Consider the following 15,172-nt stretch of genomic DNA (forward strand, 5'->3'; position numbering starts at 1 on the left):
CTTACAGCCCAGAGCGGGAGACAGACAGTAATATAAATAAATCCATTATAGATAGACTCATAAGTGCCGCGAGGCCGAGGGAGGGGTGAATGCAAGACCCAATACCCCAATTCCTACTATAACAGCAATTTTGATGAAATCTTCCGAGCACAGATCTTGGCTTGGAGGTTCAAACCAAAGTTACCTCCTCACGAAGGGGCGCGGCTGTAGCAGGCTCGGAGTGTTGGCTAACAACCATCGTCTGACCATGTCCAAGACTGGCTTCTCTGCACGTTTTGCAGAATGCTTTGATGCTGTTCCGAGCTTTATTGGTCTAGTCAGGAACTTGTTGTCAGGAGCCTGCGAAGTTTTCAAACACTTGAGTTCACCACCGTGTGTCTTCCCAGCAGCAAACTGACTGACGGTCTGCCAGACGGAGAATGAGCCAGGGCGGGCCGTTTGGGGAAGCGATATGGTTCTAGTGGGGTTATTCTTACCCTCTGCCTCCAGTCTATTGAGGAGAGTTTTCCAGGTGAAAGCCTCCAGGTGGAAGATTGAAAAGATACCTGGTGTTGGGTTCCACGTGTTCTGTGCAAGTGGATAATTCAGGCTACAGAGTGGATTTGGAGGAGGGGGGGACCCAAATGATCTGGTGGGGATTGTTTACACAGAGAAAAAATCCGCCACATCCCTTGGCGAGACCCAGCCAGTGAGTGTCTCTCCTGGCTAAATATAAATCTAAATATATACATATACTTACACTCACACACACAATCTCTCTCGCTAGCTGCCCTTCTCATTCAGAGAGGCCACTGATGGTGAAATTCACCCACAGGCGCACGTATGACTGAAAAAGCCAACGCGGAACACATCGTGCTCAAAAAGTCTGTCCCTCGCTGTGCTGGCACGTGTGACGCTTGCAGCACTTGACACTGTTTTTGCTTTTATCTCCTTGTCTCTCGTTTCTTAAGAAGCTTATGTTCAAAAAGAGCTGATCTTTTCTCGATAGAAATGTGCCATTGCTGATCCATCCTTGGCAAATAACTTCCGGTTTTCAACTAGGACGTATCACTGTCTGAGGCCTTGTTTTGCCGTGTCTTTGAAAACATTTTCTCCATCCTCCTTGCTTTCAGTTTCTTAATTTCAATTCTCCCGCGGTAGCTCGTTCTCCTCACACGTCTCACCCAGCACTGCCGTGCTGAAGTGAGCGTAGCTTTTATGCATCTTGGGAAGCAACGTGACCTAGTGGAAAGAGCCAGATCCTGGGAGTCGGAGGACCTGGATTCTAATTCTGGGTCTGCCATTTGCCTGCTGTGTGATCTTGGGCAAGTCACTTCACTATGCCTCAGTTTCCTCAACTGTAAAACGGGGATTCGATACCTGTTCTCCCTCCTCTTTAGACTGTGAGCCCCAGGTGCGACAGGGACTGTGTCTGACCCGATTATCTTCTATCTACCCCAGTGCTTGATACAGAGTAAGCACCTAACAAACACTAAAAAAAAAAATAATAAAATGCTAGGATTCCGGCTACGTTCCAGAACTTCACTGTCTGTGATCTTATCTTGCCATTTGATGTTGAGTATAGCCTGTAATCTCTCCTGGTTAGGTCACATACAAGATCCTCCTTGACGGGCTGCCCTTTTTAGAACTATGAAGAGACTAATGAGAGGAAAAACAGATTTGGGGCCAAACCATTCACTTAGAAAGCCATTGCTTCATGCTGGCATGGTAGCATTGACTCAGTATTCCGCCTTCAATCCTAATTTCCACCAGTATTAGTCACTTTGGGCAAGAGTGAACTAACAATTGAACCCAGTCTCGTGAACCTCATCTGGAGCTGCCCTCCCCTCCTGCAGACCAGGCTGGGGCAAAGGGACTTTCCACAGAGTTCTCCAGAAATGCTAATCAGGATGGTGATTCGAAGGAGGTTTGGTAAACAAGGGGACAGGAACAAGGGATACTAGTATGCAGAGTGAGCCGAAGTAGAATTTCAGTTTCTATGAAGAAAAATATCAAATAAGGCATCTTCTGCACATGCGCATCTTCCGAGAAGCAATGTAGATCTAGCGGATAGAGCATGGGCCTGGGAGTCGGAAGGACCTGGGTTCTAATCCCGGCTGTCCGCCAGTTGTCCCCTGGGCAGCCTTGGGCAACTCACCACTTCTCTGTGCCTCGGTTACCTCATCTGGAAAATGGGGATGAAAATTGCGACCCCCCCCACCCCCACCCCGTGGGACGTGGACTGTGTCCAACATGATTAGCGTTTATCTACCCCAGTGCTGTAATCCCCCTCTAGACTGTGAGCTTGTTGTGGGCAGGGAATGTGTCTACCGACCCTGTACTCCCCCAAGTGCTTAGTACAGTGCTCTACGCACAGTAAGCACTCAATAAATACAGTTGATTAATTGCTTAGTACAGTGCTTAACAAATACCATAAAAACACGAAACAAACGAAAGAACGTGAACGGGATGGCACAGACTCCAACCTACAACTGTTTCTTCACATGCTTGGGCTGTAGCTGGAATATAATCCCTGTTTCTCAGAATTATTACTACTGCAATTTTCAGCAATAGGGTTACTTTATTAATGAATAACAGTTTGTAGAGAGTAACTCCTCCTCTCCGGGCTTCACGCCTCACCCCCAGGACCGCAACCCCCCTAAACCAAGATGGCTCCATTAGTTTATTTCTGCAGCCTCCTCTTTCCCCCTTCTCCTCTGCCCTTTCTCCCTGTCCTCCCCCTTTCTTCCTCTCCTCCCTTTTCTCTCTGCTTCTCCTTAGCCCTCCTCCCCCACCCTTAATAATCCCCAGCTGCACAATCTGCTGATCTCCTTTTAACCCCTTCTTTCTCAAGTTTCTACAGGGCAGGGTAAGTGGACTCTAAAGATGATGGATATTGAGGCACGGAGTAGGAGGGAAGCAGGGAATGGGTGATCTGCTGGTCGGGCTGACCACCCAGTTGCCCGGCTTGATCGGAGCAAGCGGGTTAAGAGTGCTCGCAACACTCCCGATGTCTGCTACAACTCTCTAATGTTCCAGTAAACCTCTCGAGTCGACTAATCATGGTCGTTTTCTTAAAAACGTCACCGAGAAGCAGCAGCAAATCAAACATTTCCTTCCAAATACCTCCAGCTGGTGTCATCTGCTCTCCGAGTCTCAGTGTTGGTAGATTTCTAGTATCCTGACCGGGGACCGGGGAGTTTTGGTTTCCCTTTTGAGCTGCCCAGCTTGACTGGGTGAATGCCAAGCACCACGTGGAAAGAGAATGACGAGCCCGGAATCGCTTGGAGGACACTGGAACTGATAACGAGAACTGGAGAGGATAGGGGAAGGGCAGAGAGAGAGAGAGAGAGAGAGAGATCCCAGTCGCTGGTCTTTGTTCCAGGTGAGGGTGAGGCCCGAAGTAGGCATCGGGAAACCACTGAAGAGCCCGTGGGCGTCAACCAGAGGCCCAGAAAAACACCACGGCATGGAAGTCTCCAGAGAGTCACAGGCACCACTAAAGCTGCAACATGAACAAGATCCACAGATGGAAGAAGTAGAGGGTCCCACACGACACCCTCACTGCCCCACAGAGCGACGTTCTAGATCTGCCTCGTTTTGCCGGACAGTCGACCAAGCAGACGCGCAGGCCGACTGGAACTACCTGATAAGGGTCGATTTGGGCGAGCTCACTTGGTAACCGCAGGGCTGCAGTGGTGGTGGTGGGGGGTGCGTAGAACTTAAGGGAAGTTGACTGTGCTGGTGAGAGGAAGTTGTTTCTCAAAGTGCCTTTGTTTGAATGCAGCAGGCAGTAAAGACAAATATGGGCTCTGCCTAGAGAGGGGCGGGATTTTAGGGGAGGGGAAATCTACTACATATGGAGATGCTAAATTTGCAATAATGCCAAGTGGGGTGCCGACTGGGACACAGACTGTGTTTTTCTATCTTTGTCTTTGCCGAATCGCTCATGAAAACCACCTATAGCTGATTCCTCACCAAGCAGGCCTTTCCGTTGACCACCCGTAGCAGAAGGAATTTGTTTCTTAATGAGGATGATCTTGCTTGGCCTTCTGTCCCCTCTCCCCATTCATTTGTATTCCTTGTTTGACACCTTTCCCGCGAGCTCTCGGCTTTTGGGTGCTCCATCCCGCCTCAGAGGACTTCCCCTCCCCACCCTCAGTCCTGGGGTCCCAGCTTTCCCAGCCCCACTACCCACTACCTACCAGCCACCTCGACTCCCTCAGCCCCCAAACGGCCTGGTTTGGGGGCTTTCTCAACCTTACCCCACCTGCCCTTCTTTGCTGTAGAGCCTGGTTTGGTACGGTTAGACCGTTCCCTCGGGAATTGGAATGTCTGCCTATGGTCTGCTGTGTTCCTGGCCTGCTCAGCTCAGACACCTCTGGAGGCTCCTGTCATTTCCTTTGAGACAATTCCTCCTTCGTTCATTCGATGGGATTTACTGAGCGCTTACTGTGGGCAGAGCACTGTGCTAAGCGCTCGGAAGAGTACGATATAACAATAAACGGCCACATTCCCTGCCCACAGCTGGGCAGTCTGGAGGCCCCGAGTGCCTGCAGTGGGGTTTGGGGTGAGGCAGACCGTACCTCAGAACGCAAGATGGCTGCTTCCCTTTTCAATCCACCCCGGACTCCCGCTACGACTCGGACCCCAAGGTCCGGTCTGCCCTGGGAGCAAAGTCTGGAGTCCTCCCTGGCTAGAGACTGGAAGATGGGGCTAAGGCAGCTTAGCTCTCGTGCCTCCCGAGCGGCACCCAACCCCGGCCCCGTGGGAGAGAAGCGGCATGGCCTAGTGGAAGGCGCACAGGCCCGGAAGTCAGCGGAGCTGCTGTGTGACCTCAGGCAAGTCACTTAACTTCTCTAGGCCTCAGCTACCTCATCTGTAAAATGGGGATTAAAGCTGTGAGCTCCGTGTGGGACATAGACTGTGTCCAATCTGATTCGCTCGTATCTACCCCAGTGCTTAGGACCGTCCCTGGCACATAGTGAGCACTTAACAAATGGGGATTCAATACCTGTTCTCCCTCCCACTTAAGACTGTGACCCCCATGTGGGATAAGGGACTATGTCCAACCTAATTGACTTGTACTTACCCCAGTGCTTAGAACAGTGCTTAAAACAGCGTTTGACACATGATAAGTGCTTAACAAGTACCACAAAACAAACAAATACCATTATAAACAAAGAGGGGAAGCGGGGACAGGGTAGACCTCGGACTCAGGGTTTGGAGGAGTACAGAGGAACACTTAGCCCTAGACTTCACCTGGGTCTTCCCTAAGGCCTGGGAATCATGGCAGTGGCTGCTGGAAAGCAACCCTGGGCCCTGGGGAGATGGGGCGAGGACGAGAGAGAGGGGGAGAACATAGGAAAGGAATGGCGGGTTAAGCAGGAGCCGGGATTCGGAGGGGATGGTGCCAGAAGGAGGAAAGCAGAGCAAGCAGATGGGGTTTGTGCATCTGGGGTCCTGATGCTGAGTTTATGTGAGGTGTCTATTACGTCCTTTGCGTACAGAAAGAGGAAAGACATATCCCCAGATAGCCTGGGTCCTAGCCCTGGTTCGGATGTATCGTTATATTTACTATGTGATGTATTCTATTTCTTATTATTGAGTGGCATCGGGTACTTTTCTAGATGTTAAGCGTCCTCTCAGGGCCGCACCCGGAGAGTTTCCAGTACTCTACCAGTCTCGACTACGGGAGGGAGAGTCAAGCAGAGGCCTACCCGTTCCGTTCCCAGCTTGGGCAGTGGCTAGCGGGTGGAAGGCCATCTGCTACAGGTCAAAGCTCACCTGTGCTGGGCAGCAGCGGCCGGGAGAGAGTCGAGGGCGGAGACTCAGGTTTACTGCGCGGAAGGCGGCAGTGGTAAACCGCTTTCGTATTTTGACCGAGAAAGCTCTATGGATCCACGACCAGAATGATTGCAGACGGAGGTGGGGCATTCTGGGAGAGACGTGTCCACGGCGTCGCTGTGGGTCGGACACGACTCGACAGCCTCAGACTTTGACAACAATGTGTTAAGCACTAAACTAGGCACTGGGGAGAGATGGAAGGTAGTCGGATCAGACGCAGTCCCTGTCCTACACAAGGCTTACAATCTGAGAGGTAGGAAAGGCTGAGATCTGATCCCCATTTTACAGATGAGGAAACCGAGGCCCGGACTTCCCTCCGGTCACACAGGAGGCCAGTGGCGGAGCCGACATTAAATCCTGGACTTTTGGGCCCGTGCTCTTCCCGCCAAGCCACGCCGCCTCTAGTGAGCGGCCCTGAGCACTAAAGCGCCACAGCTGGAGCACTTATCTGCTCTTGCCCAGGCCCGGCTCTTTCCTCCTCCCACCGTCTCCAGCTGCGGGGAGCTGTCTCCGGGGAGACGGTCCTTAAAATAAATTACAGATACGGGAGGCAGCAGAGTATAAGTGCCGTGGGGCTGGGGTGAGTATCAAAGGACTTAGGGGGTGCGGGACGTGAGCAGGTGGGCAGCGGTGAGTCGAGATTGAGGTGCAGTGAGTAGGTTGGTCGTGGGGGAGCGAAGTGGGTGGGTTGGATTGTAGTGGGAGAGGAGAGAGGTGAGTTGGGAGTTTCTGTTTGATGCGGAGCTGGGTGGGCAATCACTGAAGGGTTTTGAAGCTCGGGGAGGCCTGCACAGAACGGATTTTTAGAAAAACCATCCCGGCAGCAGAGTGAAGTGTGGACTGGAGAGGAGAGAGACAGGAGGCAGGGAAGTGGGAAGTCAGTGCAGAGGCTGATGCGGTAATGGAGAAGGATAAGTGCGTGGATCAGTGGGGTAGAGGTTTGGGTGCAGAGGAGAGAGAATATTATAGAGACGTTGCGAAGGTAGAACCGACCAGATCTGAGGTAGTGGGGTATAAGATGACTCTGAAGACTGCTCAACAGACGAAGACCTATATAAATACTTCAGAGGGAAGTGACAGTTCACAAGGAGGAAAATCTTTGCTATTTCTTCAATCCGAGGTTCTCGCAAGATTGCAAAATTAGTCCAACTATATTTTTGTGTGTGATTTATGATGCAATTCCAGGCTGGGCCCGATTATTCTGAGTAGACATATCAAGACCGAGCAGTCGTCTAACGTTTTCCCAGTTCTCACTGTGTGAAATCTGTCAGTGTCAAGAACTCAGGGAAGAGATGCAGTCAGTTAAAATGCTGAGAGCTAGTTCCATTCTGTGGCCAATTAAAGGGAAAAGTACACGTCAAGCTTCCATTCTAAACTCTAGGTTTCTTTCAAACCCACAAAACCATTTCAGGTCAAACCTATTATTTTGGAGGATGGACTGAAATCAAATGCTACTATGAAATTATCAGATAAACAGTTGTAAAATTAATGCTCTGCAAGTTACCAGAAAAGGACATGAAGTTTTAAACAATTTTGATTCTTATCTGAAAAGCCAACCCAAAATGAATTTGGACATTTAAACTGCATCCAACAATTTTATCTTTCCAGTCCCGCATCTTTAGAAAATCCCTACTGCCTGGCCGATCAATTTCTTCCCAGCAATTCTTTGATTAGGAACGCGAAATGCTGAGGCTACGAAGAAACCTAGGAAGCCATAGAAATGGGAGAACTGACTTTTAATCCTTTCGGTAACTGAATGCCCCTCAGTAGTTGAAACGACTTAAACCTCTTTGTAACAAATTCCTTGCTCACAGAAGGCACCCTATAAGGAAACTTCAATCAATCAATCAATCAATCAATGGTATTTATTGAGCACTTACTGTGGGCAGAGCACTGTACTAAGTGCTGTGTTTGGGAGAGTACAATGCAATGGAGTTGATAGACATAATCCCTGCTCTCAGGGAACTTAAAGTCTAGAAGGGAGCTTCACTGTAGAGGGAAGCTTACGGTCTAGAGCTTCACACTGTGATTTTAACGCTGCTTTGAAAGATCTCTCTATACAAACAAATCCTCCGTAAGAACACGCTTTCAAACCTCCGGTTCTGTTATAGAGTGGTTTGACGGTCCTAGTACAAACACTGTTCTTATTACCTTATCGACTGTCTCCAAAAACAGCTAATTTTCATTTATTCAGGAACAGTAATTTAAAGAAGGGGAAATGCTTAGCAGTATATGTTTAGATGTGTGATAAATTACTAAGTCATATGGAAAGACTTTCCACCTGGATAGGCGGATTCGGTATTTACTGAGTTTACTGTGTGCCCAACACTGTACTAAGGACTTTATTAAAAATAATAATAATAGTAACAGTGCTTGTTCAGTGCTTACTATGTGCCCAGCACTGTTCTAAATGCTGGGGTAGATACAAGTTAATCAGATCGGACACAGTCCCTGTCCCACATGGGGCACGCAGTCTAAGTAGGAGGGGAGTAGGATTTAATCCCCATTGTACAGCTGAGGTAACTGGGCACAGAGAAGTGAAATGACTTGCCCAAGGTCACACAACAGATATCTAGTAGAGCGGGGATTAGAGCCCGTTGAGGGCAGGGATTGTCTCTCTTTAAAGCCGAATTGTACTTTCCAAGCGCTTAGTACAGTGCTCTGCACACAGTAAGTGCTCAATAAATACGATTCAGTGAATGAATGACTGAGCCCAGGTCCTCCGACTCCCAGAACCGTGCTCTTTCCATTAGGCCACGCTGCTTCTCAGTACTCTATTTTCCACTTTGCTGTGGTAGTCCCCATTGGAGTAGTAAAATAATGATGGTATTTGTTAAGAGCTTACTATGTGCCAAGCCCTGTATTAAGCTCTGGAATAGATACAAAAAGTTATCAGGTTGCCCCAGGTTGCCCAACAGTCTTAATCCCCATTTTACAGACGAGGGAACTGAGGCCCAGAGGAGTTAAGTGACTTGCCCGAAGTCATACAGTGGATAATAATAATAATAATAATGTTGGTATTTGTTAAGTGCTTACTATGTGCAGAGCACTGTTCTAAGCGCTGGGGTAGATACAGGGGAATCAGGTCGTCCCACGTGAGGCTCACAGTCTTAATCCCCATTTGACAGATGAGGTAACTGAGGCACAGAGAAGTTAAGTGATTTGCCCACAGTCACACAGCTGACAAGCGGCAGAGCTGGGATTAGAACCCATGACCTCTGACACCCAAGCCCGGGCTCTTTCCACTAAGCCAGACTGCCTCCCTAGTAGTACCCTGTGGTTCCTCCAGAGCTACCTGCCATTCGTATTTCGAAGAGACTGCTGATCAGCAGATAACTTGGGAGCCCGTCAGTGGGCAGGGATTGTCTCTATCTGTTGCCCGAATTGGACATTCCAAGCGCTTAGTACAGTGCTCTGCACATAGTAAGCACTCAATAAATAATATTGAATGAATAAAAGTCCCTGGGGAAGCCTCCTGGGGATTGGCATCCTCATGGCCCAGATTCAACTAAATCTGGGCGCGACGTCAACTAATCTTTCTAAAGCTAAAGGTTGGAGAAGGAGTTTTTGCGACTGACTGCAGGCACTGCGTATACCGGCATTTAAAGGGGAACCTCAAAGACTAATCCTCACCATCCAGGGGGCATTTTGCCTCACCCCATATCCCAAATCTAACATTTTGGTGCACCGAGCAGGGTTCGAACTGCTTGGAGAGACCCCGGTGGTGGCGGAACTAACGTGAACAGCTGTTGAGCACATTTAGATCACCTTAAGAATTAATCATTTTTGTATTTATTAAGCTCTTCCTATCTGCTAAGGCACAGTGCTAAATGCTGCGATAGATTTAGACAATCAGTTCGGACACAGTCTGAATTGACATTATCAGGGGTGGCCTTTCTAAAATCTTCCCTGTCTCTCTCCAGTCCCTCCCTCCTCCTGCCCCTCCTTCAGCTCTCCCATCTTTTCCAACGGGATCTCCTGCCTTCTCTCAAAATCCACCCCCACCACCTGCCCATCCGACCCTATTCCTTCGCCCCTTATGAAAACACTCGCCCCCTCCCTCCTTTCCTCCCTAACTGCCATCTCCAACTGTTCACTCTCTGGTGGCTTCTTCCCCACCGCTTTCCATCATGCCCATGTCTCCCTTATCCTAAAAAAAACCCCTCTCTTGACCCCACTGCTCCCCCCAGTTATCACCCCATCTCCCTCTTACCATTTCTCTCCAAACTCCTTGAGTGAGTGGCCTTCGCCTGCCGTCTCAAGTTAGTTTCCTCCAGTTCTCTCCTTGACTCCCGCCAATCTGGCTTCCGTTCCCTTCACTCCACAGAAACTGCCCTCTCAAAGGTCACCAGTGATCTCCTTCTTGCCAAATCCAACGGCCTCTATTCATTCATTCATTCAATAGTATTTATTGAGCGCTTACTATGTGCAGAGCACTGTACTAAGCGCTTGGGATGAACAAGTCGGCAACAGATAGAGACGGTCCCTGCCGTTTGACGGGCTTACAGTCTAATCGGGGGAGACGGACAGACGAGAACAATGGCACTAAACAGCGTCAAGAGGAAGAACATCTCGTAAAAACAATGGCAACTAAATAGAATCAAGGCGATGTACAATTCATTAACAAAATAAATAGGGTAACGAAAATATATACAGTTGAGCGGACGAGTACAGTGCTTAGGGGATGGGAAGGGAGAGGTGGAGGAGCAGAGGGAAAAGGGGAAAATGAGGCTTTAGCTGCGGAGAGGTAAAGGGGGGATGGCAGAGGGAGTAGAGGGGGAAGAGGAGCTCTCCCCTCCTCCTCCTCGACCTCTCAGCTGCCTTCGACGCTGTCGACCGACCACCCCCTTCTCCCGAATACATTATCCGACCTCGGCTTCACCGACTCTGTCCTCTCCCGGTTCTCCTCTTATCTGTCTGGCTGCTCATTCTCAATCTCTTTTATGGGCTTCTCCGTTGCCTCCCACCCCCTAAACTGTGGGTGCCCCTGAAGGTTCGGTTCTGGGTCCCCGTCTGTTCTCCATCTACACCCACTCCCTTGGAGAATTCATTCACTTCCATGGCTTCAACTACCACCGCTATGTGGATGTTACTCAAATTTACATCTCCAGCCCTGATCTTTCTCCCTCTCTGCAGTCTCACGTTTCCTCCTGCCTTCAAGACTTCTCTACTTGGATGTTCTCCCGTCACCTCAAATTTAATTAATCTAAAACCCAACTTCTTATCTTTCCAGCCAAACCCTGTCCTCCCCCCGACTTTCCCATTACTGTAGATGGCATCACCATCCTTCCTGTCTCACAAGCTCATAACCGTGGCTTTATCCTTGACTCCTCTCTCTCATTCAGCCCACATATTCGATCCATCACTAATTCCTGTTGGCTCAACTTTTGCAACATCAGTAAAATCCTCCCTTTCCTCTCCATCCAAACTGCTGCCACTTTAATCCAAGAATTTATCCTATCCAGGCCTGGAAATCAGAGGATCTGGGTTTTACTCCCGGCTCCGTCATTCATCTGCTTTGAGACCTTGGGCAAGTCACTTAATTTTTCTGGGCTTCAGTTTCCTCAACTCTAAAATGGGGATTAAATCCTACTCCTTCCTATTTAGACTGAGAGCCCTATGGGTGACAGGGACGATGTCCAACCCGATAAACTTGTATCTGCACCAGTGCTTAGCCCAGTGCTTTGGCACATGGTAAGTGCTTAACAAGTAGAATAATGATAATAGTGTCAGCGGGATGACAATAGTTGCTCATCCAAAACAGTTTCCTTCACAAAATCATGCAATCCTCCACCCACTGGACAAGCCAGTCTGGGAAGTACGTACTGTCTTGGGAAGGAAAATTTCAAGGCGTCTCTTAAGACTGGAAACATAGGCATTTCTTTCTCATTTAGTTACTGCCAAAACCCCTAGCTCGTTTGATTGGAAAGAATGAAGCAGAGTAGGGAAACTTCTTGTTATTATTATTATTATTATTATTATTGACATCATCATCATCATGGTATTTGTTAAAAGTTTACTATGTGTCAAGCACAGTTCTAAACTCTAAGGTGGACACATGTTGATGAGGTCATACACAGTCCCTGTCCCACTTGGGGTTCATAGTCTAAGTAAGAGGAAGAACAGGTACTGAATCCCCATTTTATAGTTGGAGAAACTGAGGCACAGAGAAGCGAGTTGACTTACCCAAGGTAGGCCACCCAGCAGGATGTTAACCTCCTTATTATTCATTCATTCAATCATATTTATTGAGCGCTTACTGTGTGTACAACACTGTACTAAGTGCTTGGAAAGTACGATTTGGCAACAGATAAAGACAATCCCTACCCAACTATTGGGTGGGAAGCTGTGGCCCCCAGGGTTTAACCCCCTGCTGTTTCCTCAACCTGTCAAGATACCCTGGGACTAATTTGCACTCCAGGGGTGCCAATCCTTGGCAGGGAACTGCCAAAGAGTAGGGGGTCTCCTTCCCATCACTCAGACCCTCCCATCCCAACAAGGTTTATCACTGTTTTTTCATATTCATTCATTCATTTATTCATTCATTCTTATTGAGCACTTACTGTGTGCAGAGCACCTCACTAAGCACTTGAGAGAGTACAGTACAGCAATGAGCAGACACATTCCCTGCCCCCAACCAACTTAACGTGTTTTGACCAATGTTGAGGGGCAGGGGTGGAGATCTTGAGAATTCATTCATGCACTTTTCATCGTTTCCTTTGAGAAACTACACTTCATTTAGCAGCACTTCTGCTTAATCTCTATTTTCACGGAACCAATTGAAAGTATTAATTAGGGTTCAAGCAGTATATAGAGAGTAAAAAAAAAAAAATGCTCAGCTGGATGTGCGATACATGCGTTCCCCAAAACACAACACTTACACAGAGACACAAAAAGGCAGATCCCCAACAGAGACTTACAAATATACCAACCCACCTGCAGATGCCAATACAGTTACTTTTTCCAATAACACGTGGTTTTCTTACATAATTTGGATAGAACAATGAAGGGAACAATGAAGTTTACTTTTATGGGACATCTGAAAAATTTCACAAACCTCCATTTCTTAGCATCTTAAATCATCAACATCTATGATACTTATTGCGCGCTTACTGTACTAAGTGCACGGGAGAATATAATACAGCAGAGTTGGTAAACACATTCCCTGCCCACAATGAGCTGACAGTCTAGAGAGGGAGACAGACATTTATTCAAATAAATAATTTATAATATATAATTATATTGTTATCTTGTACTCTCCCAAGAGCACTCTGCATACAGTAAGTGCTCAATAAATATGATTGATTGATTATAGATGTGTACATAAGTGATGTGGGATGAAAATCAAAGTAGTTTGTGTAAAATTCCTCTTCCTGGTCTAACTAGAGCTCTTTCTTCACTTACCAATCTGTGGCCTAACCTTTTCCCCTAGCCTAACCTATTCCCCTAGCCTAACCTATCACCTAACCTAACCTTTCCACTAGCCTCACCTTTATCCTATTCTAACCTTTTCCCCTAGCCTAACCTTTCCCCTAGCCTAACATTTTTCCCTAACCTAAGCTTTATACCTAGCCTAATCTTTTCCTGTAGCCTAACCCTTCCCCTCGCCTAACCTTTCCCCAGCCTAACCTTTTCCGCTAACCTAACCTATTCTGCTAGCACAACCTATTCCTGTAGCCTAACCTTTTCCCTGGCCTAACCTTGTCCCCTTGCATAACTTTTTCCCGGGGCCTAACCTTTTACCCTAGCCAAACTTATTTCTCTGGCCTAACCTTTTCCCCTAGCCTAACCTTTTCCCCTAGCCTAACCTTTTCTCTTGGCCTAACCTTTTCCCGTAGCCTAACCTTTTCCCCTAGCCTAACCTTTTCCCCTAGCCTATCCTTTCCCCTGGACAAACCTTTACACCTAACCTAACCTTTTCTCCCCAGGCTAACCTTTTCCCCTAGCCTATCCTTTACACCTAATCTAACCTTTTCCCCTAGCCAAACCTTTTACCCTGGCCTAACCCTTTCCCCTGGCCTAACCTTTTCCTGTGGCTTAAACTATACCCTTGGCCTAACCTTTTCCTGTAGCCTAATTCATTCATTAATTAATTCATTCATTCAATCGTATTTATTGAGCGCTTACTATGTGCAGAGCACTGTACTAAGCACTTGGAATGAACAAGTCGGCAACAGATAGAGACAGTCCCTGCCGTTTGAGGGGCTTACAGTCTAATCGGGGGAGACGGACAGACGAGAACAATGGCGATAAATAGAGTCAAGGGGAAGAACATCTCGTAAAAACAATGGCAACTAAATAGAATCAAGGCGATGTACAATTCATTAACAAAATAAATAGGGTAACGAAAATATATACAGTTGAGCAGACGAGTACAGTGCTGTGGGGATGGGAAGGGAGGGGGGAGGAGCAGAGGGAAATGGGGGGAAAAGAGGGTTAAGCTGCGGAGAGGTGAAGAGGGGGTGGTAGAGGGAGTAGAGGGAGAAGAGGAGCTCAGTCTGGGAAGGCCTCTTGGAGGAGGTGAGTTTTAAGTAGGGTTTTGAAGAGGGGAAGAGAATCAGTTTGGCGGAGGTGAGGAGGGAGGGCATTCCGGGACCGCGGGAGGACGTGGCCCGGGGGTCGACGGCGGGATAGGCGAGACCGAGGGACGATGAGGAGGTGGGCGGCGGAGGAGCGGAGCGTGCGGGGTGGGCGGTAGAAAGAGAGAAGGGAGGAGAGGTAGGAAGGGGCAAGGTGACGGAGAGCCTTGAAGCCTAGAGTGAGGAGTTTTTGTTTGGAGCGGAGGTCGATAGGCAACCACTGGAGTTGTTTAAGAAGGGGAGTGACATGCCCAGATGGTTTCTGCAGGAAGATGAGCCGGGCAGCGGAGTGAAGAATAGACCGGAGCGGGGCGAGAGAGGAGGAGGGGAGATCAGAGAGAAGGCTGACACGGTAGTCTAGCCGGGATATAACAAGAGCCCGTAGCAGTAAAGTAGCCGTTTGGGTGGAGAGGAAAGGGCGGATCTTGGTGATATTGTAAAGGTGAAACCGGCAGGTCTTGGTAACGGATGGGATGTGTGGGGTGAACGAGAGAGACGAGTCAAGGATGACACCGAGATCGCGGGCCGGAGAGACGGGAAGGATGGTCATGCCATCCACGGTGATAGGGAAGTCTGGGAGAGGACCGGGTTTGGGAAGGAAGATGAGGAGCTCAGTCTTGCTCATGTTGAGTTTTAGGTGGTGGGCCGACATCCAGATGGAGACATCCCGGAGGCAGGAGGGGTGCGAGCCTGAAGGGAGGGGGAGAGGACAGGGGCGGAGATGTAGATCTGCGTGTCATCTGCGTAGAGATGGTAGTCAAAGCCGT

At 48.5% G+C, this 15,172-nt stretch overlaps 1 non-coding gene across 1 annotated transcript; it reads left to right on the plus strand.

The window, feature by feature from the left end:
• Positions 1 to 5,618: 5,618 nt before the first annotated feature.
• Positions 5,619 to 5,756, plus strand: LOC114808548. Its single transcript, XR_003756395.1, has one exon. It is a non-coding gene; the product is annotated as a small nucleolar RNA SNORA7 (small nucleolar RNA).
• The last annotated feature ends 9,416 nt before the right edge of the window (positions 5,757 to 15,172 follow it).

Source organism: Ornithorhynchus anatinus, chromosome X5, assembly GCF_004115215.2.
Source record: "Ornithorhynchus anatinus isolate Pmale09 chromosome X5, mOrnAna1.pri.v4, whole genome shotgun sequence".
NCBI lineage: Eukaryota > Metazoa > Chordata > Mammalia > Monotremata > Ornithorhynchidae > Ornithorhynchus > Ornithorhynchus anatinus.